Source organism: Tachyglossus aculeatus, chromosome 3 (assembly GCF_015852505.1).
Source record: "Tachyglossus aculeatus isolate mTacAcu1 chromosome 3, mTacAcu1.pri, whole genome shotgun sequence".
NCBI classification, from domain to species: domain Eukaryota; kingdom Metazoa; phylum Chordata; class Mammalia; order Monotremata; family Tachyglossidae; genus Tachyglossus; species Tachyglossus aculeatus.
Genome location: NC_052068.1, coordinates 36,489,472 through 36,515,248, shown reverse-complemented (window position 1 = coordinate 36,515,248; position 25,777 = coordinate 36,489,472). Strand labels below are relative to the sequence as shown.

The following is a 25,777-nucleotide window of genomic DNA, read 5'->3' as shown; positions in this document are numbered from 1 at the left end:
AACAAATAGAATTATAGCTATATGCACATCATTAACAAAATAAATAGAAGAGTAAATATGTACAAGTAAAATAAATAGAGCAATAAATCTGTACAAATATATACAAGTGCTGTGGGGAGGGGAAGGAGGTAGAGTGGGGGGGATGGGGAGGAGGAGAGGAAAAAGGGGGCTCAGTCTGGGAAAGGCCTCTTAGAGGAAGTAAGCTCTCAGTAGGGCTTTGAAAGGAGGAAGAGAATGAGGTAACTGAGGCACAGAGAAGTAAAGTGACTTGCCCAAGGTCACACTGCAGACATGTGGTAGAGTTGAGATTAGAACTCATGACCTTCAGACTTTCAGGCCCATGCTCTATCTACTAAGCCATGCTGCTTCTCATACTGTGAGTCAGAGGCACTGGTTTCTCCACCATCCGAGGCTGGGAGCTCCGTCCGAAGCTTCATCCACGAGAAGCAGCGTGGCTCAGTGGAAAGAGCACAGACTTTTTGGAGTCCGAGGTTATGGGTTCAAATCCCGGCTCCACCAATTGTCAGCTGTGTGACTTTGGGCAAGTCACTTCACTTCTCTGGGCCTCAGTTTCCTCATCTGTAAAATGGGGATTAAGACTGTGAGTCCCCCTTGGGACAACCTGATCACCTTGTAACCTTCTCAGTGCTTAGAACAGTGCTTTGCACATAGTAAGCACTAAATAAATGCTATTATTATTATTATTATTATTATTCTCAAGCGTGAGAAGGCTTTACCCTACGGATTCCTATATGTTGCCAATTTGTACTTCCCAAGCGCTTAGTACAGTGCTCTGCACATAGTAAGCGCTCAATAAATACGATTGATGATGATGATGATTCAGGAGTCCTGGCAGTGGGTTGAAAAGGAGTCTGTGCAAAGCGCTCAGAGCAGGTGTTAAGACTTCCCCTTGAAGTAATCAGGCATTTGTCTGCTGGTCAGTTTAGTGCAGCCTGACATTAGCGCAGGGAAGATTGCTCCCGAGAAGGCTCAAACAAACTGCTTTACCTGCTAGCTCAGTGACTGGCATTGAGGGATGGGAAAAATTCCACGGGGACTATACCTAGAAGGTAAGCAACTTGACTTAGTGGAAAGAGCCCAGTCCTGGGAATCATAAGGTCATGGCATCTACACCCAGCTCCGCTGCTTGCCTGCAGTGTGACCTTGAGCAAGTCACTTCATTTCTCTGGGCCTCAGTTTCCTCAGATGTAAAATGGGGGTTCAATACTGGTCTTTCCTATTCCTTAGGCTGTGAGCCCTTTGTGGGCAGAGACTGGGTCTGACCTGATTATCTTGTATCTATCCCAGAACTTAGAACAGTGCTTGGCACATAGTAAGCACTTAAATACCAAAATTACTATTATTAATAGTAATAATAGTAATTAAATTATACATATATACTATGCGAATGCATATAGATTCATATACAGTATATGTCTTCTGTACTAGGTGATGGAGAGTCTTTTCAAATAAGCAGACCTGCCTGAAACATGCACTATACTCTCCCAATAGCTTAGTATAGTGTTTTGCACAAAGCACTCAATAAATACCACTGATGATGATGACTGATGGACGACCTGGTATTTCCCTCAGGCCACTTCTCAATCTGCCTCCCATTCCCCTTTTTCCAGAAGCAGCATCTCCATTCCTAGCCAGCAACTAAGTAGCAAGTACCTGTCTCCTATTTGTGCGACTGACAGTCTATCTGAGGAGAAAAGAGAGAGAGAGAGAGAGTCTCCTCTGTGTGGTAGCTCTCTTCTCTCTGTCCTTGAGTTCTCCTTTCCTGCCTTTGTCAACCTTCATCCTTAGAGCTTGCTCCCAACAGAAGCTCCACTGGCGATTGGTAAATAAAACTATTTTTATTCATTTCATTTCCTTTTCTTCTATTTAGCAATATTGAATTAAGTGAATTCTTTGACAGATGCTATATTAGGCATTTGCAGCTTTTAAAAAGTGTGGCCTGGGTATGAATTATAAGCAGCAGAAGCCGCCTATCCAAAGGAATGAATTTGACCACGGCTCTTATGTTAAATATCCTTGTACTGTATTTCTCCTCTCCTGTAATTTATCTTAATGTCTGTTCCCCCCCATAGATTCTAAGCTCCTTGTTGGGTGGGGATCATGTTTGCCAACTCTGTGCAATAGTGTACTTTCCCAAGTACTTAGCACAATCTTCTGCATGCAGTACACACTCAAATACCATTGCTTGATTAACCAGCTTAAGCATTTGTGAGCTTCAGTGAAAGATGCTTTACCATTTCAAGAAAGCAGAGCATTATTTTGGGGGCTTTCTCTATCTGCAAGAAGACTCCCTTAGGGTAGCAATAGTAATGGCATTCATTGAGTGCCCACAAGGAGCAACACACTATGCTATGCACTTGGAAAGTTCACTACTCATTCATTCATTCAGTCATATTTACTGAGCACTTACTGATTACAGAGCACTGTACTAAGTGCTTGGGAGAGTACAATACTACCATAAATAGTGACATTTCCTGCCCACAGTGAGCTGTGGGGGTGGGGAGACAGACATCAGTAGAAATAGAGACAATTACAATTGTGTCCTTAAGTGCTGTGGGGCTGGGAGGGGTAAAGAGCAAAGGGTGATGCAGAAGGGAGTGGGAGGTGAGGAAAAGTGGAGTTTAGACTGGGGAGGCCTCTTGGAGTACATGTGCCTTCAATAAGGCTTTGAAGAGGGGGAGAGTCATTGTCTGTTGGATTTGAGGCGGGACATGGGCTAGGGGTTGACGGTGAGACAGGCAAAGTGGAGGTGCATTGAGAAGGTTAACACTTAGAGGAGCGAAGTATTCATTCAATTATATTTATTGAGCGCTTACTCTGTGCAGAGCACTGTACTAAGCGCTTGGGAAGTACAAGTCAGCAACAAATAGAGACGGTCCCTACCCAACAACGGGTACACAGTCTAGAAGGGGTAGACAGACATATGCACAGAAGGGACCTGATTTTGACTACTTTTCTTTCAATGGTATTTGTTAAGCGCTATGTTTCAGGTACTGTACTAAGTTCTGGGGTAGAAACAAGCTAATCAAGTTGGACACACTTAATGCCCCACTTGGGGCTCAGAGTATCAATCCCCATTTACAGATGTGGTGGCTGAGGCACAAAGTAGTTAAATGACTTGGCCAAGGTCACTTGGCAAGTGACAGAACCGGGATTAGAAGGAGAGAAGCAAAGTGAGGTAGGAGGAGGTAAAGTGGTAGAGTGGTTTAAAGCCAATGGTGAGGAGTTTTTGTTTGATACGGAGGTGTATGGGCAACCACTGGAGTTTTTCGAGCTGGGGGGAGACATGTCCTGAACATTTTTGTAGAAAAATGATCCAGGCAGCAGAGCGAAGTACAGACTGGAGTGGGGAGAGACAGGAGGCTGGGAGGTCAGCAAGAACGCTGATGCAGTGACCTAGGTGGGATAGGATGAATGATTGTATTAATGTGGTAGTGGTTTGGATGGAGAGGAAAGGGTGGATTTTAGCGATGTGGTAAAGGTGGGGCCAACAGGATTTAGTGATGGATTGAATGTGTGGGTTGAATGGCAGACATGGGACATGTTCCCTACCCATGCATGGTGCTCCTTTCATTCTAATGAGCTGAAGGTTCAAATAACAACTTAGCATTTTACTAGTACAGTCTCTGAAATCTCTCAGTCAAGACACTGATGGCTAGTGGCAGTGAGTGGCTGCTGTAACGTTTTCTAATAATGATTGTGGTATTTGTTAAATGCTTACTATGTGCCAGGCACTGTACTAAGCGCTGGGGTTGATACAATAATATAAGCAAATCCTATACAGTCCCTGTCCCACATAATAATAATGATTGTGGTATTTGTTAAGTGTTTACTATGTGCCAGGCACTGTACTAAGCGCTGGGGTTGATACAATAATATAAGCAAATCCTATACAGTCCCTGTCCCACATAATAATAATGATAATGGTATTTATTAAGCACTTACTATGTGCCAGGCACTGTACTAAGCGCTAGGGTGGACACAAGCACATCGGATTGGACACAGTCCCTTGTCCCACGTGGGGTTCTCAGTCTCAATCCTCATCTTACATTTGAGGTAACTGAGGCCCAGAGAAGTGAAGTGACTTGCCCAAGGTCACACAGCAGACAAGTGGCAGAGCCGGGATTAGAATCCATGACCTTCTGGCTCCCAGGTCCGTGCTCTATCCCCTACGGCATGTTGCTTCTCTTCCACATGGGGCTGTCTAACAAGGAGGGAGAACAGGTAATTGAATCCCCATTTTATGGATGAGGTAACTGGGGCACAGGGAAGTTAAGTGACTTGCCCAAGGTCACACAGCAAGTAAGAGATGGAGCTGGGATTAGATCCCAGGTCCTCTGACTCTGTCTGTGCTCTTTCCATTAGGTTGTTCTGCTCACAGCATGCTTTACTGGAAAAAAACCAAACACACAGCAGTTGACATCCCAAATCCACCTTGGAGTGCAGAGCCCCATAGCACAACATTATCTGGAGGGTCAGGGTGGTCAGAGAAGCAGCGTGGCTCAGTAGAAAGAGCCCGGGCATTGGAGTCGGAGGTCATGGGTGCAAACCCGGGCTCTGCCAATTGTCAGCTGTGTGACTTTGGGCAAGTCACTGCACTTCTCTGTGCCTCAGTTCCCTCATCTGTAAAATGGGGGTTAAGACTGAGCCCCCCAAGGGACAACCTGATCAACTTGTAACCTCTCCAGTGCTTAGAACAGTACTTTGCACATAGTAAGTGCTTAACAAATGCTATTATTATTATTATGTTTCCAGGAGAAAGGGGTGGTCCACAGTGTCAAAGGCAGGTGAGAGGTTGAGGAGGATTGGAATGGAGTAGAAGTTGGCAAGAAGGTCACTGGTGACTGTAGAGAGGGCTTTTTCTACGTGGAAGGGGGTGGAAGCCAGATTTCAGTGGGTCAGGGAGAGAACTGGAGGAGAGGGAGTGGAGGCAGAGGAGGTAATCAACTCGCTCAAGGAGTTTGGACAGGAACGGTAGGAGGGAGATGGGGTGATAACTGGAGGGAGCAGTGGGGTTAAGGGAGAGGTTTTTTTTAGGAGAGGGGTGACAGGCAAGTTTGAAAGCAGTGGAGAAGTAGTGGTGGAAGATGGTGGCCCAGGAGGGAAGAAGGAAGCGGGCAAGGGTTTTGATAATGTGAAGGGAATGGGTCAGAGGCATAGGTGGAGGGGATAACTTTTGAGAGATGGGAGATAATAATAATAATGATGGCATTTATTAAGCGCTTACTATGTGCAATGCACTGTTCTAAGCACTGGAGGGGATACAAGATGATCAGGTTGTCCCACGTGGGGCTCACAGTCTTAATCCCCATTTTCCAGATGAGGTAACTGAGGCTCAGAGAAGTTAAGTGACTTACCCAAGGCCACACAGCAGACATGTGGCAGAGCTGGGATTCAAACCCATGACCTCTGACTCCAAAGCCCATGCTCTTTCCACTGAGCCACGCTGCTCCCCAGTGTGATCTCCTCTTGAGATACTATAGGGAAAGGTGGGAGAGTCAAAGAGTGGGGCAGGAGAGGGATGGGACTGAAGGAGAAGAGCAGAGGGGATTTTTGGGGAGATAATAATAATACTAATGATGATGATGGTATTTGTTAACCACTCGCGATGTGTCAAACACTAATCATCATCATCATCATCATCAATCGTATTTATTGAGCACTTACTGTGTGCAGAGCACTGTACTAAGCGCTTGGGAAGTACAAGGTGGCAACATATAGAGACAGTCCCTACCCAACAGTGGGCTCCGAGTCTAAAAGGGGGAGACAGAGAACAAAACCAAACATACTAACAAAATAAAATAAGTAGAATAGATATGTACAAGTGAAATAAATAAATAAATCACTGGGGTAAATACAAACTAATTAGCCAAACAAACTCCCTGTCCCCCATGGGGCTCACAGTTTGAATCCCCATTTTATAGATGAGGTAACTGAGGCACAGAGAAGTGAATCGACTTGCAAGTTCACACAGCAGAAAAGTGGAGGAGCCAGAATTAGAACCCTGGTCCTTCCGACTTCCAAGCCTGGACTCCATCCACTAGGCCATGCTGCTTCTCCAGGCCTGCTGGGTGCTGCTGAGGCCTGGCCCGGCCCCGCTGCGGAGGCCTGCCGGGCACTCAGCCTGAGCCTTGCTCCGAGGGAGTGACACAGCTCAGTGTGTCCTGTAAGCAAGCACTGGGGAATGCTGACGGGATGACGCTGAAGGGATCCCCTGCATCCTTAGTGCTTTGGCTGGGGCCTGACTGACCCAGCCCCTTGATTCTCGCGACCAGGGCCATGGAGGAACATGATAATAACGGAATTTGTTCAGCGCCTACTGAGTGTCAAGCACTGTACTAATATGTGCAGTCCCCTTCTTTATTGTTATAATGTACTCTCCCGAATGCTTAGGACAGAGCCCTGCACACAGCTTCCAACAATCAATCAATTAATCAATGCTATTTATTGAGTGCTTACTGTGTGCAGAGCCCTGCACTAAGTAGTTGGGAGAATACGATATAATGCATGGCTCTGATAACATCCAAATCTACATCTCCACCCTTGCTCTCTCTCCCTCCCTCCAGGCTCCTATCTCCTCCTGCCTTCAGGACATCTCCACTGTCAACCCCGGCCCACATCCTTCCCTTGGACTGGAATGCCCTCCCTCCACACATCCTCCAAGCTAGCTCTCTTCCTCCCTTCAAAGCCCTACTGAGAGCTCACTTCCTCCAGGAGGCCTTCCCAGACTGAGCCCCCTTTGTCCTCTCCTCCTCCCCATCCCCCGCCCTACCTCCTTCCCCTCCCCACAGCACTTGTATATATATTTGTACCGATTTATTACTCTATTTTACTTGTACATATTTACTATTCTATTTATTTTGTTAATGATGTGCATATAACTTTAATTCTATTTGTTCTGACGATTTTGATACCTGTCTACATGTTTTGTTTTGTTGTCTGTCTCCCCCCTTTAGACTGTGAGCCCATTGTTGGGTAGGGACCGACTCTATATGTTGCCGACTTGTACTTCCCAAGCGCTTAGTAAAGTGCTCTGCACACAGTAAGCGCTCAATAAATACGATTGAATGAATGAATGAATGAATCTGGATGCCTGCCCACCATCCAAAACTCAACACGTTCAAGACTGGGCTCCTTATCTTCCCTCCCAAACCCTGTCTTCTCCCTGTCTTTCCTGTCACTCCATCCTTCCCGCCTCACAAGCCCTCAACCTTGGTGTCATCCATGACTCCACTCTCTCATTCACCCCACATATCCAATCCATCACCAAAACCTGCTGGTCTCACCTCCACAACACTGACAAGATCTGCCCTTTCCTCTTCATCCAAATCACTACCTTGTTGGTTCAATCTCTCATCCTATCACGAGTGGATTACTGCATTGGCTTCCTTTCTGATCACCCATCCTCCTGTCTCTCCCCGCTTCAGTCTATACTTCACTCTGCTGCCCAGATTATCTTTGTACAAAAATGCTCTGGGCATGTCATCATCATCATCATCAATCATATTTATTGAGCGCTTACTGTGTGCAGAGCACTGTACTAAGCGCTTGGGAAGTACAAATTGGCAACAAATAGAGACAGTCCCTACCCAACAGTGGGCTCACAGTCTAAAAGGGGGAGACAGAGAACAAAACCAAACATACTAACAAAATAAAATAAATAGAATTAGATATGTACAAGTAAAATAAATAAATAAATAGAGTAATAAATACGCACAAGCATATATACATATATACAGGTGCTGTGGGGAAGGGAAAGAGGTAAGATGGGGGGATGGAGAGGGGGAAAGGAAGGAAGGGGCTCAGTCTGGGAAGGCCTCCTGGAGGAGGTGAGCTCTCAGTAGGGCCTTGAAGGGAGGAAGAGAGCTAGCTTGGCGGATGGGCAGAGGGAGGGCATTCCAGGCCCGGGGATGACGTGGCCGGGGGTCGATGGTGGGACAGGCGAGAACGAGGTCACTCCCCTCCTCAAAAATCTCCAGCGGTTGCCTGTTAACCTACGCATCAAGCAAAATCTCCTCACTCTCGGCTTCAAGGCTGTCCATCACCTCTCCCCCTTCTACCTCACCTCCCTTCTCTCCTTCTATAGTCCAGCCTGCACCTTCTGCTCCTCTGCCACTAACCTCCTCACTGTACCTCGTTCTCGCCTGTCCCGCCGTCAGCCCCTGGCCCACGTCCTCCCCCGGGCCTAGGAATGCCCTCCTTCCACACGTCTGCCAAGCTAGCTCTCTTCCTCCCTTCAAAGCCCTACTGAGAGCTCACCTTCTCCAGGAGGCCTTCCCAGACAGCTATAATTCTATTAATTCTAACGGTACTGACACCTGTCTACTTGTTCGGTTTTGTTGTCTGTCTCTCCCTTCTAGACTGTGAGCCCGTTGTCAGGTAGGGACCATCTCTATATGTTACCGACTTGTACTTCCCAAGCACTTAGTACAGTGTTCTGCACACAGTAAGTGCTCAATAAATACTATTGAATGCATGAATGGGTGGCTCAGCACACTCTGGAAGTGAGAAGTAGTGTGGCCTAGTGGGAAGACCATGGGCCAGAGAATCAGAGGATCCGGGTTCTAATCCCTGCTCTGTCACTTGCCCGCTGTGTAACCTAGAGCAAGTCACTAAACTCTTCTGTCTCAGAACGGGGTTTCTAACCTGTTTCTCCTTCCTACTTAGACTGTGAGCTCCACGTGGGGCAGGGACTGTGTCTGACCTGATTAACTTTTGTCTACCCCAGCACTTAGAACAGTGTCTGGCACATAGTATGTGGTGAACAAATCAGTGTGGCTCAGTGGAAAGAGCACGGGCTTTGCAGTCAGAGGTCATGGGTTCAAATCCTGGCTCTGCCACTTGTCAGCTGTGTGACTTTGGGCAGGTCACTTAACTTCTCTGTGCCTCAGTTACCTCATCTGTAAAATGGAGATTAAGACTGTGAGCCCCCTATAGGACAACCTGATCACCTTGTAACCTCCCCAGAGCTTAGAACAGTGCTTTGCACATAGTAAGTGCTTAATAAATGCCATCATTATTGGAGAAGCAGCGTGGCTCAGTGGAAACAGCATGGGCTTTGGAGTCAGAGGTCAAGGGTTCAAATCCCAGCTCCACCAACTGACAGCTATGTGACTTTGGGCAAGTCACTTAATTTCTCTGGGCCTCAGGTACCTCGTCTGTAAAATGGGGATTAAAACTGTGAGCCCCCGTGGGACAGTCTCATCACCTTGTAACTTCCCCAGTGCTTAGAACAGTGCTTTGCACATAGTAAGTGCTTAACAAATACCATTACCACTAAGTGCTTAGTACAGTGCTCTGCACACAGTAAGCACTCAATAAATATGATTGAATGAATTATTATTATAACTAATAATAATAATAAGCAAGGCTCATTGGTGGACCTGCCTGGGGTGCTCCTTTGACTGGGCCAGGACCAGGATGGGGTGGGCCCCATCGGGACAAACCTCTAGAGAGAGGCCAACCGGCATCCTTCTGAGTGAGCCTCTGTTCAGTCAGGGTTGCCTCTGACTCAGGAACTTGGTTGATCACATTTGCTGCTAGACAGGTTTTCTTTACAAAATCAACTGGCCAAACCTCCACAGGTAATTTGTTCTAGCTACCTAGCGACCCTGTTTTCCCAGTGGTTTGCTTATTGTCCCATGTGTACCTCCCCCCGGCCCCATCCCCCCAAATTTCCTTCCACCCTGGAACAAGGGAGAGTCCGGCCCTCCTCAGAAATCCACCTACCAAGGAACTGGCGCTAGTACTTCCAGGACTGGTGCTCCCACCCTTTTCCCCTTCCCCAGACACACTCCGGTCTGCCTCCATCCGGCTCAAGCTCACGGCCTGGCCTGAACCCAGTTTCCATTCGTTTTTGCCTTGGAGTCGACAGCGAGCCGAGCCTCCACTTCAGTGTTTGGTGCTTAGTTCAGTGCTCTGCACACAGTAAGCACTCAATAAACACCACTGATTGATTGACTGAGGGGTGGGAGGGGTGGTGGGAGTAGGGACAGGGACGGATGGGGGAGGGGAATGGGAGGGAGGGAAACAGTGAATGGGAAGGGGTGGGAGAAGTGGAGGTGGTAGGAGGGGGCGGGAGGACGGTGGGTGGAAAGGGAGAAGAGTGAGGGGATGGTGCAGTGTGCCATGGGGGAAGTGGGAAGGTGGGAAGGGAGGTGGTGGTTGGGAGGGAAGAGCCAGGGCAGGATGGCTTGTTTTGTACCCGGAGCCCTGGTGGTGGTGGTAATGGGGCTTAATCTCTGAATTGCCGATTCCTGCCATTGAGCCCTTTGGGCTTTCCTAATGCCCCCTGTGGCTCTCTCCTCCTCCCCATGCCCCACTCTCTGGGCCTCCAGATCAGGGAAGAGACTGGTCCGCTCTCTCACTGCAGCCTCGCTCTCCATGGCTGCCCAGGTCCAGTCAGAGAAGCTGAGGCTGCCCCCACGTTTCCTGCCATTTTCACACCACCTCCCTCCCCAGCCGTGTCCACACCACCTTGCTCCCCAGCTGTGTCCACACGTCACGCTCCCCGATCATGTCCACATTACCTCGCTTCACAGCCCTGTGTGCACACCATCTCCCTCCCAACCATGTGTCCACACCACCTCGCTTCCCAGCTATGTCTACACCAACTCCCTCTCCCCAGCCATGCCCACTCCACCTCGCTTCCCAGCTGTGTTCATACCACCTCCCCAGCTGTGCCCAGAATGGCGTAGTGAGAAGTAGCATGGCATAGTGGTTGGACCACGGGCCTGGGAATCAGAAGGCCATGGGTTCTAATCCTGACTCTGCCACTTGTCTGCTGTGTGATCTCAGGCAAGTCACTTTACTTCTCCGTGCCTCAGTTCCTTCATCTGTAAAATGGGAATTGAGGCTGTGAGCCCTACATGAGGCAGGGACTGCGTCCAACTTGATTTGCTTGTACCCACCCCAGCACTTTGTACAGTGCTTGGCACATAGTAAGCACTTAATAAATACCATCATCAAGCAGCGTGGCTTAGTGGAATGAGCACGGGCTTGGGAGTCAGAGGACATGGGTTCTAACCCCGGCTCCTCCACTCGTCTGCTGTGTGACCTTGGGCAAGTCACTTCACAGTTGCCTCATCTGTAAAATGGGAATTAAAGTGTGAGCCCCAGGTGGGACAACCCGATTACCCCGTATCTACCGCAGCGCTTGGAACAGTGCTTGGCACATAGTAAGCGCTTAACAAATACCATCATCATTATTATTATTAAAATGGGGGTGAAGAGTGTAAGCCCCACGTGGGACAATGCAATTACCCTGTATAATAATAATAATAATGGCATTTATTAAGCGCTTCCTATGTGCAAAGCACTGTTCTAAGTGCTGGGGAGGTTACAAGATGATCGGGTTGTCCCACGGGGGGCTCACAGTCTTAATCCCCATTTTACAGATGAGATAACTGAGGCACTGAGAAGTTAAGTGACTTGCCCAAAGTAACACAGCTGACAATTGGCAGAGCCGGGATTTGAACCCATGACCTCTGACTCCAAAACCCATGCTCTTTCCACTGAGCCACGCCGTTTCTATTTACCCCACCGCTTGGAAAGTAGTAAGTGCTTAACAAATACCATCATTATTATTATTAAAATGGGGATGAAGAGTGTGAGCCCCACGTGGGACAACCCAATTACCCTGTATGTACCCCAGCACTTGGAAAGTGGTAAGTGCTTAACAAATACCATCATTATTATTATTAAAATGGGGGTGAAGAGTGTGAGCCCCACGTGGGACAACCCGATTACCCCGTATGAACCCCAGCGCTCGGAAAGTAGTAGGTGCTTAACAAATACCATCATAATTATTATTAAAATGGGGATGAAGAGTGTGAGCCCCACGTGGGACAACCCGATTACCCTGTATGTCCCCCAGCACTTAGAACAGTGTTTGGCACATAGTAGAGAAGCAGCATGGCTTACTGGAAAGAGCCCGGGCTTGGGAGTCAGAAGGTTCTAATCCCGGCTCTGCCATTTGTCAGCTCTGTGACCTTGAGCAAGTCACTTTCATTCATTCATTCAATCGTATTGATTGAGTGCTTACTCTGTGCAGAGCACTGTACTAAGCACTTGGGAAGTACAAGTCGGCAACATATAGAGACAGTCCCTACCCAACAACGGGCTCACAGTCTAGAAGGGGGAGACAGACAACAAAGCAGCTTGGCTCAGTGGAAAGAACACGGGCTTTGGAGTCAGAGGTCATGGGTTCAAACTCTGGCTCCGCCAGTTGTCAGCTGTGTGGCTTTGGGCAAGTCACTTAACTTCTCTGGGCCTCAGTTCCCTCATCTGTAAAATGGGAATTAAGACTGTGAGCCCCCTGTGGGACGACCTGATCACCTTGTATCCTCCCCAGTGCTTAGAACAGTGCTTTGCACATAGTAAGCGCTTAATAAATGCCATTATTATTACTATTATTAACAAAACAAAACATGTAACTTCTCTGTGCCTCAGTTCCCTCATCTGTAAAATGGGGATAAAGACTGTGAGCTCCACCTGGGACAACCTGATTCCTTTGTATCTACCCCTGCGCTTAGAACAGTGCTCAGCACAGGGTCATCACAACACTGTTAGGAAATATTTGGGCAGTGTTAACAGCCACTGGAAAACGTTTAGTACATATTTACTATTCTTTTTGTTTTGTTAATGATGTGCATATAGCTTTAATTCTATTTGTTCTGACGATTTTGACACCTGTCTACCTGTTTTGTTTTGTTGTCTGTCTCCCCCTTCTAGACTGTTGAGACCGTTGTTGGGTAGGAACCGTCTCTATATGTTGCCGACTTGTACTCCCCAAGCATTTAGTACAGTGCTCTGCACACAGTAAGCACTCAATAAATACGATTGAATGAATGAATAAGCGCTTAACAAATGCCATCTTCGTTATTATCATTAAGCGCTTACCAAATACCATCATTAGTATCATTATTCCGGTGGAGATGAAGAGTGTGAGCCCCACGTGGGACAACCCGAGTAGCGTGTCTCTCCCCCGGTGCTTCTAGACTGTGAGCCCACTGTTGGTTAGGGACCGTCTCTAGACGTTGCCAACTTGGACTTCCCAAGCGCTTAGTCCAGTGCTCTGCACCCAATAAGCGCTCAATAAATACGATTGATTGATTGATTGATTGATTGATTAGACTGTGAGCCCACTGTTGGTTAGGGACCGTGTCTAGATGTTGCCAACTTGGACTTCCCAAGCGCTTAGTACAGTGCTCTGCACACAGTAAGCGCTCAATAAATACGATTGATTGATTGATTGATTGATTAGACTGTGAGCCCACTGTTGGTTAGGGACCGTCTCTAGACGTTGCCAACCTGGACTTCCCAAGCGCTTAGTCCAGTGCTCTGCACAGAGTAAGCGCTCAATAAATACGATTGATTGATTGATTGATTAGACTGTGAGTCCACTGTTGGTTAGGGACCGTCTCTAGACGTTGCCAACTTGGACTTCCCAAGCGCTTAGTCCAGTGCTCTGCACACAGTAAGCGCTCAATAAATGCGATTGAATGGATGAATAAGCGCTTAACAAATGCCACCTTCGTTATTATCGTTAAGCGCTTACCAAATACCATCGTTAGTATCATTATTCCGGTGGAGACGAAGAGTGTGGGACAACCCGATTAGCCTGCCTCTCCCCCTTCTAGACTGTGAGCCCACTGTTGGGTAGGGAGCGTCTCTAGACGTTGCCGACTTGGCCTTCCCAAGCGCTTAGTATAGTGCTCTGCACACAGTAAGCGCTCAATCAATACGATTGAATGAATGAATGACTGCTTGGCCCCTAGTAAACGGTTGGCAGGGCCCAGCATCATCGTCGTCGTCCTTCTTGGTGTTTTCCCGGTGGCCTCCCCCCCGCCCCCCCGCAGCGTGGGGCCGGGTCGGGGGCTGGCCAGGGGCCGCAGTGGCCGGGCCCCCCCCGGCCTGCCAGGCGGGCTGCCACTCCCCCCCAGGCCCCCGGCGGGGACCCACGTACACGCCCCCAGCACACGCGCGCGCACACACACACAGACACACACACACACACACACACACACAGACAACACACACACACACACACAGACAACACACACCCCCAGAGCCGCTCGGCGGAGCAGAGGTAAAGGGTGTGCCGTGGTGGGGGCGGGGGCCCGGGAGGCGGGGGGGGGGGGGGGCAGGACAAGTTGGGGTCCGTGGGCCCCCGGGACCCGGCCCGGGCAGCGCGGGGGGACCCAGGCTGGCGCAGGGTGGGAGCCTCGCCCCCCAAAGGCCTGCCCCTCCTCCCCTCGCCCTGCCCTTTCTCCCTCTCTTCGTCCCCTCGCCCTGCCCCTCCTCCCTGTCCCTCCTCCCCTCGCCCTGCCCCTCCTCCCCTTGCACTGTTCCTCCTCCCCTTGCACTGCCCCTCCTCTCCCTCCTCCCCCCGCCCTGTCCCTCCTCCTCCCCCTCCTCCCCTTGCCCCATCCCTCCTCCCCCACCTCCCCTTGCCCTGTCTCTCCTCCCCGTCCTCCCCTTACCCCACCCCCTCCTCCTCCCCTTGCCCTGTCCCTCCTCCCCCTCCTCCCCTTGCCCCATCCCTCCTCCCCCTTCTCCTCCCCTTGCCCTGTTCCTCCTCTCCCTCCTCCCCTCGCCCTGCCCCCCCACCCCCTCCTCTTCCCCCTTACACTGTCCCTCCTCCCCCTCCTCCTCCCCCCTTACCCTGTCCCTCCTCCCCTTGCCCCATTCCTCCTCCTCCCCCCTCCCCCCTTGCCCCATTCCTCCTCCTCCCCTCCTCCCCTTGCCCTGTCCCTCCTCCTCCTCCCCCCTTACACTGTCCCTCCTCCCCCTCCTCCCCTTGCCCCATTCCTCCTCCTCCCTCTTCTCTTCCCCCTCCTCCTCTTGCCCCGTCCCTCCTCCCCTTGCCCTGCCCCTCCTCTTCCCCCTCCTCCTCTTGCCCCGTCCCTCCTCCCCTTGCACTGCCCCTCCTCCTCCCCCCCGCTCCTCCCCTTGCCCTGTCCCCCCTCCTCCTCCTCCTCCCCCTGACACTGTCCCTCCTCCCCCTCCTCCCCTTGCCCTATTCCTCCTCCTCCTCCTCCCCCCCTCCTCCCCTTGCCCTGTCCCTCCTCCACCCGCCTGCCACTGTTCCTCCTCCCCTTGCCCCGTCCCTCCTCTCCCTCCTCCCCTTGCCCCGTCCCTCCTCCGCCCCAGCCGAGCGGGCATTAGGTAACGGCCCCGGGCCGGGGGTTTGGGGGGCAACTTGGGGGGCGGGTCGGCCACCTGCCAGCGGCCCCGGCCCCACTGCCCCGCTGCCCCGCTGCCCCGCTGGCCGGCTCCCTCTCTGGGCCCGGCCCTCTGGGCCCAAGTGGGCCCGCCCGCCGGCCAGGGGCAGGGGCAGGGGCCGGGGCAGGGGCAGGGGCAGGGGCAGGAACCGGTTGTTTGCCCTTGTGGTTTGGGGGCAGCGGGCACCAAAGCGGAGTGGCAGGCGCCGGCTGCTTTGAGAACGCCGCTCCGGCAAACACCCCCCGGCTGGGCGCCCCTCGAAGGCCAGACCACTAGATTGCCAGGATTGGAAGACGGCCGAGTGAATCATCATCGGCTCCGTGGAATAGACCGTGGGTGAGTCATCCGCCTTAGGTACAAACACGCACACGCACAGCACAACACACACACACACACACACACACACACACACACACACCACACACACACGCCCCCCACCCCAAGCTCCGCTTACCCACGCTGACCGGGGGAGGGGAAGGGGAGCTCCCCAACCCCAAACAGTTTTGGCACCGAAATGGGGAGGGGCTGCGGTTTCAATCGGAGAGAGGAAGAGGGTCTCAGTATTCATTCATTCAATCGTATACCAGCGCTTAGTACAGTGCCTGGCACACAGTAAGCGCTTACCAAAAGCACTCATCATCATTTACTGAGCGCTTACTGTGTGCAAAGCACCGTACAAAGCACTAGGGAGAGTGCACTACAGCAACAGATGCATTCCTCCCCACGACGAGCTCACAGTCTAAAATCCTCCGTACTCACCAATCAGTGATAATAACAATGATGATGGTGTTTGTTAAGCATTTGCTATGTATGTGCCAACCACTGTTCTAAGCGCTGGCGTAGATACAAGGTCATCGGGTTGTCCCGCCTGGGGTTTCAGTCTTAATCCCCCCCTTTGCAGATAAGGGAACTGAGGCCCAGAGAAGTTAAGTGACTTGCCCAAAGTCACACAGCTGATCAGTGGCAGATTCGGGATTAGAACCCACAACCTCTGACTTCCAAGCCTGTGCTCTTTCCACTAAGCCACGCTGCTTATCAATCATCCCCATTTATAGAGCGCTTACTGTGTGCAAGAGTACTGTGCTATAAGCTTGGGAGAGTATACCCTAACAGAGTCGGTGGGCACATTCCCTACCCATGAGGAGCTTACAGTCTGTCTACGCTCTACCACCTCCCAAAGCCTCGTCCTAGCATGAAGTTTCCCAGGATTTAACTCAGTTATATTTCAGAGCCCTAGGAAGAGACCTGGCTGGCTGCTAAATTCTATCTCGATTCCCTCCCAGAATCTGGATCATCACCGCCATGTGGGTGGGAGCACTCTTCTTGCCCTGCAGAGACAGAAATTCCCGGACCGTGGAAAGCTGTGACAAGTTTTCAGTTCAAGAAGAGGGAGAGCCGCCATCCGTCCTCTTTCATTCGTTCATTCAATCCTATTTATTGAGCACTCACTGTGGTCGGAGCAGTGGACTAAGTGCTTGAGATAGTAAGATGTGACAATAAACAGACACATTCCCTGCCCACAACGAGCTTGCACTGGTGATCTCAGGATAAGAGGTGGCTCTGTAGTAGGGAGTCATCCCTTCCGCCCGCTCCGCTACCCCAAAGAGTACCACCTTCTGACCTGGGGCCTAGGAGCTGTCCAGGTGTCCAGCCCTGAGCCCTGTCATTTTGCCAGTCAGGACCGAGCCCCGGCAGTTGTTTTGGCATCCAGACCGAGCCCAGCAGCAGTATAGGCAACCAGCCCAGAATACTGCAGGGCTCTTAAAACAACAACAAGCGCCGTTGTTGAGGAACCCAAGCAGCTCCCAGGCATTCCGGCCCAAGTTGGAGGGCCTCTTCTTTACTTGAGCTGAGAGCGGCTTTCAGAGGCCCTCGAGGGAGGAAAAGATGAAGAAGGTGAGGAAGGGGAAAAGAATGGGTTTGGGGTGGGAAAGGAGAGAAGAGCAAGAAGAAAGGATAACGTTGATTAAAGGGGCAAAAAAAGCAGGAGAGGAAAAGAAAAGTCGAAAATTAAATCATCATCAGCATCAATCGTATTTATTGAGCGCTTACTACGTGCAGAGCACTGTACTAAGCGCTTGGGAAGTACAAATTGGCAACATATAGAGACAGTCCCTACCCAACATTGGGCTCACGGTCTAAAATGGGGAGACAGAGAACAAAACCAAACATACTAATAAAATTAAATGAGATCGCAAGGTATGGAGGAAGAAGAGGCAAAGGGAAGAAGTCATAGGAATAGCAGAAAATTCATGGGAGTTGGGAAAACAGGACATAGAAAAGAAGGAAGAGGAAAAAGAAAACCTGGAAAGAAAGAGTGGTAAGCAAGGACATTGAGGACTTCTAGACTGTGAGCCCACTGTTGGGTAGGGACTGTCTCTATATGTTGCCAAACTGTGCTTCCCAAGCGCTTAGTACAGTGCTCTGCACACAGTAAGCACTCAATAAATGTGATCGATTGAACCAAGCAACAGGAAAACAAAGAGTTGAGTTGGTGTGTGGACTGATAAATGAAAGAAGGTGAGGAGTGGGGAGTGGGTGGGAGAGAGAGGCTGTGGGCTAGTGCCAGTAAGTATTCATTCATTCGATTATATTCATTGAGCGCTTACCGTGTGCAGAGCACTGTATTAAGCACTTGGGAAGTACAAGTTGGCAACATATAGAGACGATCCCTATCCAACAAGGGGCTCACAGTCTAGAAGGGGGAGACAGACAACAAAACAAAATACGTTGCAGGTACCAACCAGAGGGTGAAGAGCCCCCAGGGAAATTCAGCTGACCCAATCATAATTTGGTGCTAGTCACCCTTCTTCTGCCAGAAGTAATAGGGGGCCAGTCCATGAGGACAAGAACCTGTCATCTCTCAATCTGCTTCTTACCATGATTTCATTTAATTTTCTAAATTTGCCAGACCGTTATTATTTCTCAGAGTAGATGAGCATTTGAGAACCCTTTTTGAAAGCCCTGTCCCATGCAGGCTATTAGCTCCGACCTTAGTTTCCTTGGGTGACTGAATGAACTCCCAGCCACCTTAATGTGGGAGAAGGAAGTAAATATAGGTTATTTCAAGTGAAATTTGATCAGGAAGGAAATGAAAATCTGTTATCACCTACCTTAAAAGGGTTAGCCACAAAAAGCTCTTTCAGTTCTTTAAAGGTGTACAGGTAAGAGAGACAATGGATGTATTCCCAAAGCCCACTTAGTTCCTCGGGTTTGACAACATTGAGCCAATTCCTGGGTAATAGCTTGCTGGGTCTCTAGTAAGAACTCTGGGTCCCTCTTTCCCCCAAACCACCCTCTCCACCCCTTCTTGATCACAAGAAGTACTGTGAAATGCACAGGGATAATGCCTTTCCCCTACCCCCCGCTTGAGTCCCTGTGGTTCCTGGTTTCATCCCACTGCCTCAGCAGAGCCAATTGCAACTAGAGAAGCAGCGTGGCCTAATGGATAAAGTACAGGTCTGGAAGTCTGAAGGACCTGGGTTCTAATCCTGACTTTGTCACTTGTCTGCTGTGTGGCCTTGGGCAAGTTACGTCACTTCTCTGTGCCTCAGTTACCTCATCTGTAAAATGGGGATTAAGATTGTGAGCACCATGTGGGACAGGGACTGTGTCTAATCTGATTTGCTTGTATCCACCCCAACCCAGTGCTTGACATGCAGTAAGTGCTTAACAAAAACCACAGGTAGTAGTAACATCAAGGGAGATAAGGGGTCTTGTGGCCCTTCATCACGTCTGGTGACTTTATCCAGTTTCTCTCCTGTGCCCAGGTACATCTGATAAAAAAAAAATGAGGAGAGAAGCATTCCTCTTTTTCAGTTTCAGGGAAATAGAAAGGTTTGGAGTCTGGTCAGTCTTAATTTTTTTAGTACTGGAACACTCCATAAAGTAGTGAAACAATTTACACAGTGAAATTGTTATTACCTGGTCGCACTGTGTGAATGTTACAGTTCAATTTTCAGGGAACTTCAACATGAAAGCCCAGGAAATGGAATTCCTATAGAAACAGAAGACCACATAACATTTGAGATAGGACTTCCAGTGGAGGGCATCCAGGTACTCAAAACTTCTAGCTACAGAAGAGCTTTCAGGAGAACAGAGTATTCTTGGGTTCCATTTTCAGTCTTAGAGGTGGGGCACCAGCAGGTCAGAAGTCATCATCATCATCGTTATCATCAATCGTATTTATTGAGCGCTTACTGTGTGCAGAGCACTGTACTAAGCGCTTGGGAAGTACAAGTTGGCAACATATAGAGACAGTCCCTACCCAACAGTGGGCTCACAGTCTAAAAGGGGGAGACAGAGAACAAAACCAAACATACTAACAAAATAAAATAAATAGAATAGATATGTACAAGTAAAATAAATAAATAAATAGAGTAACAAATATGTACAAACATATATACATATATACAGGTGCAGTGGGGAAGGGAAGGAGGTAAGATGGGGGGATGGAGAGGGGGACGAGGGGGAGAGGAAGGAAGGGGCTCAGTCTGGGAAGGCCTCCTGGAGTAGGCCAGCCAGGGCACCCAGAAGGGGCACAGAGCATAACACTGGCAGGTGCCTGGAATATGTAACCACACCAAAACAGAGGCAATGGGATGAAGGCCTTTTGGGCTGTGTGTGTGTGGGTGTGTATGTTTATAGGAGAGGAAGCAGGAGTAACAGGGAAAGAAAATTGGGAAGGAGGGACCTAAATTCTGCTCAGGCCATAGATATCTTCATCCCATTCATCAACCTCTCTGCTGGCTGACCCTCTGGGGAGAATGTAGCTGCCCTTGACATTAAATGTCTGTCACCAACCCTGGTCTCTCACCTTAGATTTTGAGCCCCTAGGAGTCAGGTGTCCTGTATTTTTTGGAAGGAATGGAGGACAAGAAAGGGGGAAAACAGACAGAGAAGTGGGGAAATGGGGAGAAGACTAGATGAGAGAAGGAAATGCTGGCAGGGGAGGGGAGAGGATGATCAATGATTAGTGTTGTAGAGGTGCTGTAGAGCAATCTGGTCTCCAACATAGAGCAGCCCAACGGAGGCCCTCCCTCTGAGGTATCCCTATGTCCTGGAAAGGTACACAGACCTGTGTGTAACCCCAGGCCTGGCTTCCACTCCAAGGTGGCTTCTCAGTCCCGACATGGTCCCTTTCTTGCTTTTGAGGGGCTTTGGTGGTAGACTTGTTTATGATTCCCCAGAACTGCCCTAGATCCCAGGGGTGATTTCCATAAAGGCAGGTTCATGGGAGTGGTGAGGGAGCGCTGCAGTGGGGTGGGGGTGAAAGCAAGCTAACGCTGGGAAACCCCCAGCCTAGTATCTCCATGGTTATTTGGGCCAGATCCAATCAATCGATTATGTTTATTGAGAGTTTACTGCTTGCAGAGAACTGTCCTAAGCACTTGGGAGACTACAGTAGTATGGTGTGGGTAGACATGCTCCCTGCCCGCAAGGAGCTTACCCAAGTCCCAGAGCACTTTGGGTTCTCTCAACACCAACTTCTTCCTTTCTGCAATGCTTATGCACTTGCATTCATACCCATCAAACACTTTGAGACACCTCACCCCAGGGTATTTATGGCCCTATCCTTATGCTCTCTTGCTTCTCTGTCTGTCCTGTAATTTATTTAAATGTCTATCTCCCCAACTCGACTGTAAGTTCCTTGTGGGCAGGGATCGGGTCTTTGTAAAGTGATTATTATGTGCCAGGTACTGTACTAAATGAGGAGGTAGGTACGAGATAATAAGGTTAGACATATTCCCTATCCCACATAGGGCTCACAGACATAGTCCCCATTTTGCAGATGAAGTAACTGAAGCACAGAGAAGTTAAGTGACTTGCCCAAGGTCACCCAGCAGACAAGTGGCAGAGCAGGGATTAGAACCCAGATCCTCTAACTCCCAGGCCTGTGCTCTTTCCACTAAGCCATGCTGCTTATTCTAATTCTAGTGGGTTCTAATCCCAGCTCTGCCACTGGCCTGCTGTGTGGCCTTGGGCATATCACTTCACTGTTCCTTGGTTACTTCATCTGTAAAATGGGGAGTAAGACTGTGAGCCCCATGGGGGCCAGGGACTGTGTCCAATATGATTTGCTTGTATCCACTCCAGCCTGGCACATAATCGTACTTAACAAATATCACAAGGCTACCAATCAATCTGCGCATCAAGCAGAAACTCCTCACCCTCAGCTTCAAGGCTGTCCATCACCTCGCCCCCTCCTACCTCACCTCCCTTCTCTCCTTCTCCAGCCCAGCCTGCACCCTCCGCTCCTCTGCCGCTAATCTCCTCACCGGGCCTCGTTCTCGCCTGTCCCACCGTCGACCCCCGGCCCACGTCATCCCCCTGGCCTGGAATGCCCTCCCTCTGCCCATCCGCCAAGCTAGCTCTCTTCCTCCCTTCAAGGCCCTACTGAGAGCTCACCTCCTCCAGGAGGCCTTCCCAGACTGAGCCCCTTCCTTCCTCTCCCCTTCGTCCCCCTCTCCATCCCCCCATCTTACCTCTTTCCCTTCCCCACAGCACCTGTATGTATGTATATATGTTTGTACATATTAATTGTTCTATTTATTTATTTATTTATTTTACTTGTACATATCTATTCTATTTATTGTATTTTGTTAATATGTTTGGTTTTGTTCTCTGTCTCCCCCTTCTAGACTGTGAGCCCACTGTTGGGTAGGCACCGTCTCTATATGTTGCCAACTTGTACTTCCCAAGTGCTTAGTACAGTGCTCTGCACACAGTAAGCGCTCAATAAATACAATTGATTGATTGATTGATTGATTATTATCCCTCCCTTCCCCTCCTCTAGACTGCAAGCTCATTGTGGGCAGGAATCCTGTATAACAACTCAGTTATAGTGTTCTCTCCCAAGTGCTTGGTACAGTGCTTGGCACACAGTAAATGCTCAATAATTACAATTGATTGATTGATACTATATTGTATTACTACTGTACTGTATGGACTCATCCAAGTGTGCAGTAGAGGGCTCTGCACACAGTGAGTGCTCAATAAATAGCACTGAGTGACAGAACTGAATCCATATCCAGGACAGGATGCTCCGTGGGCTAGCAGAAGGGGGCTGACTTCAGCCACGGAATCATGGAGTAGAGCACGGAAGGGGGTCTCTGGGGTGGTGGTGGAGACAATACAGCTGGATATAAAATTCACAGGGTGGAATTGGGAGCCTCTTGGTATTCAAAGAGCAGCAGAAAAACATAGCCATGCAGGGATAGGATCGCTGTTCTCTGGGAAGCCCTAGTCCCTACTTTTGGGGCTTTTTAGGTCTAAATGGAAATAGGCAGGATAGGGAGGCCCCAAAATCTCAGCCTGTAGGTAAAGGTGGAAAAGAATGGATCTGCCAATTATGGTTTGCTAGAGCAATGATGTATTTAGAATGATCTCCCTCTAGCAGTACCCTCATCATAAAGTGTCCTGTAAAAGAAAATCCACAGGTTTTTTTGAAGCTCTTTTGGCCAAAGTGTGGAATCTAGCAACAGCTAATTGTATTCTTAAAAGGAGAGGGACAGTGTCCCCGGAGGCGGGTAAGAAGAGTCATACCAGGTGGGGCAGGTGGACTGCCCACCCATTCCCCAGACTTTAGTCCCACTGTGGGTAAAGTCTTTTTACCCAGCACCTCTTTTTTATGGTATTTGTAAAGTGCTTATTATGTCCATTTACTAAGCACTGGGGTAGATACAAGATAATTGGGTTGAACTAAGTCCCTGTCCCACATGGGGCTCACGGTCTTAATCCCCATTTTATAGATGAGGTAACCGTGGCACAGAGCTATAAAGTGACTTTCCCCAAGTTGGAGCCGGGACTAGAACTTAGGCCTTCCGATTCCGTGGCTGGTGATTTTTCCCCCAGGCCACTCTGCTTCTCTTATGTTGCCACCACTGGGATAATTCTTCCAGATTCCCCAACTGCCTTGACACCTGGCCTCATTTAGATTCCACCTGTTTTGTACTGTCTTTTCTCTCACTCCCAAAGAACTATGCATATATTTTTGTCAGACAGGTTATTTTCTCTTTCTTGAGGCTTCTGTGTGGCTACATTCATTCATTCATTCATTCATTCAATCGTATTTATTGAGCACTTACTGTGTACAAAGCACTGTACTAAGCTCTTGGGAGCCGACAGTATAACACCTGAGTGTTATAACACTGAGCGTGGCTCAGGGTAAAGAGCACAGGCTTTGGAGTGAGAGGTCATGTGTTCAAATTCCGGCCCTGCCAGTTGTCAGCTGTGTGACTTTGGGCATGTCACTTCACTTCTCTGTGCCTCAGTTACCTCATCTGTAAAATGGGGATTAAGACTGTGAGCCCCCCGTGGGACAGCCTGATCACCTTGTAACCTCCCCAGCACTTAGAACAGTGCTTTGCACATAGTAAGCGCTTAATACATGCCATTATTATTATCATTATTATTATTACCACCGGGCTCCATCCTCCCCTCAGTGAGAAATTCTGAGAAAGCTTAGGTCATTTTCATATTCACCCTGAAGATCAAATAAAAGTAAGCACTAGGGCTTTTTCAATTGTGAGCCCCCTGATGGGCAGGGACCTTGTCTAATTCCCACCTCTGTATTCTTTCAGTGCTCAGTACAGTGCTCTGCACACAGTAAGCACTTGATGGTCAATTATATTTATTGAGGGCTTACTGTGTGCAGAACACTGTACTAAGCTCTTGGAAGACTACAATATAACATAATTCCCTGTCTAAAACTAGCTTATAGTCTATAGGGAGCTTACTATTACTACTGTACTGACTTCCTTAGTTCAAAGTCTCCCCTCTGAGTTAAGAAGTTAATATATTATCCTTGAACACAAAAACGCCACTCCTCTACTCCCCTCTTTTTCATTCTTTCCTTCAATCATGTTTATTCATTTATTCTAATTGTATTTATTTGTATTAATTGCTCTCTCATTCACCCCACACATCTAATCCGTCACCAAAACCTTCTGGTCTCACCTTCACAACATCACCAAGATCTGCCCTTACCTCTCCAGGTAAACCGCCACCTTGTTGGTACAATCACTCATCATATCCTGACTGGATTGCTGCATCGGTATTGTTTCTGATCACCCAACCTCCTGTCTCTCCCCACTTCAGTCTGCTGCCCAGATTATCTTTCTACAGAATCGCTCTGGGCATGTCACCCGTGTCCTCAAAAATCTCCAGTGGTTGCCTATCAAGCTTTGAATCAAACAAAAACTCCTCACTATTGGCTTCAAGGCTGTCCATCACCTCGCCCCCTCCCACCTCACCTCCCTTCCCTCCTTCTACAGCCCAGCCTGCACCCTCTGCTCCTCTGCTGCTAACCTCCTCACTGGGCCTCACTCTCACCTGTCCAACCCTCCCTCCTCACATCTGCCAAACTACCACACTTCCCCCTTCAAAGCCCTACTGAAAGCTCACCTCCTCCAGGAGGCCTTCCCAGACTGAGCCCCCCTTTCCTCTGCTCCTCCTCTCCTCCCCTTCGCCCCTACTCCCTCTGCTCTACACCCCCTCCCCGCCCCACAGCACTTGTGTATATATGTACATATTTATTATTCTATTTATTTTATTAATTGTGTGTATAGATCTACAATTTTATTTATCTATTTTGGTGCTACTGATGCCTGTTTACTTGTTCTGTTTTGTTGTCTGTCTCCCCCCTTCTAGACTGTGAGCCATCGTTGGGTAGGGATTGTCTCCATCTTTTGCCGAATTGTACTTTCTAAGTGCTTAGTACAGTGCTCTGCACACAGTAAGTGCTCAATAAATATGAGTGAATGAATAAAATATGATTGAATGAATTTAATGAGCGCTTACTATGTGCAAAGCACTGTACTAAGCGCTTGGGAGGGTACAGTATAACAACAGACACATTCCTGCCCACAGTGAGCTCACCGTCTAGAGGGGGAGACAGACATTAAATAAATAAATAAATAGATAAGTAAATAAATTACAGATATACATATATGCGCTGTGGGGATGGGAGGGAGGATGAATGAAGGAGCAAGTAAGAGTGGCGCAGAAGGGAGTGAAAGAAGAGGAGAGGAGGGCTTAGGGAAGACTTCTTGGAGGAGAATGTGCCTTATCGAAGGTTTTGAAGTGGGGGAGAGCAGTTGTCTGTCTGATATGAGGAAGGAGGGCATTCTAGGACAGAAGTATGATGTAGGAGTGATGTCGGTGGCAAGATAGATGAGATCGAGGTACAGTGAGAAGGTTAGCATTACAGGAACAGAGTATGAGGGTTGGGTTGTAGTAGGAGAGTAACGAGGTGAGCTGGAGTGGGCAAGGTAATTAAGTGCTTTAAAGCCAATGGTGAGGAGTTTTTGTTGGACACAGTGGTGGACGCAACCACTGGAGTTTCTTTTTTTTTTAATTGTATTTATTAAGCACATACTATGTGCAAAGCACTGTTCTAAGCGCTGGGGAGGTTACGTGGTGATCAGGTTGTCCCACATGGGGCTCACAGTCTTAATCCCCATTTTACAGATGAGGTAACTGAGGCACAGAGAAGTTAAATGACTTGCCCAAGGTCACACAGCTGACAGTT

At 49.0% G+C, this 25,777-nt stretch overlaps 1 protein-coding gene across 2 annotated transcripts in view; it reads left to right on the top strand.

The window, feature by feature from the left end:
- The first annotated feature begins 14,049 nt into the window (after nt 1-14,049).
- The window catches only part of PCGF5 (polycomb group ring finger 5), a 158,451-nt gene continuing 146,723 nt past the window's right edge, over nt 14,050-25,777 (top strand). For both annotated transcript variants that reach the window (XM_038744361.1, XM_038744360.1), the window contains exons 1-2: nt 14,050-14,110; nt 15,426-15,582. The gene's annotated coding sequence lies outside the window, so the exon portion shown is untranslated. The remainder of the gene's footprint in view (nt 14,111-15,425; nt 15,583-25,777) is intronic.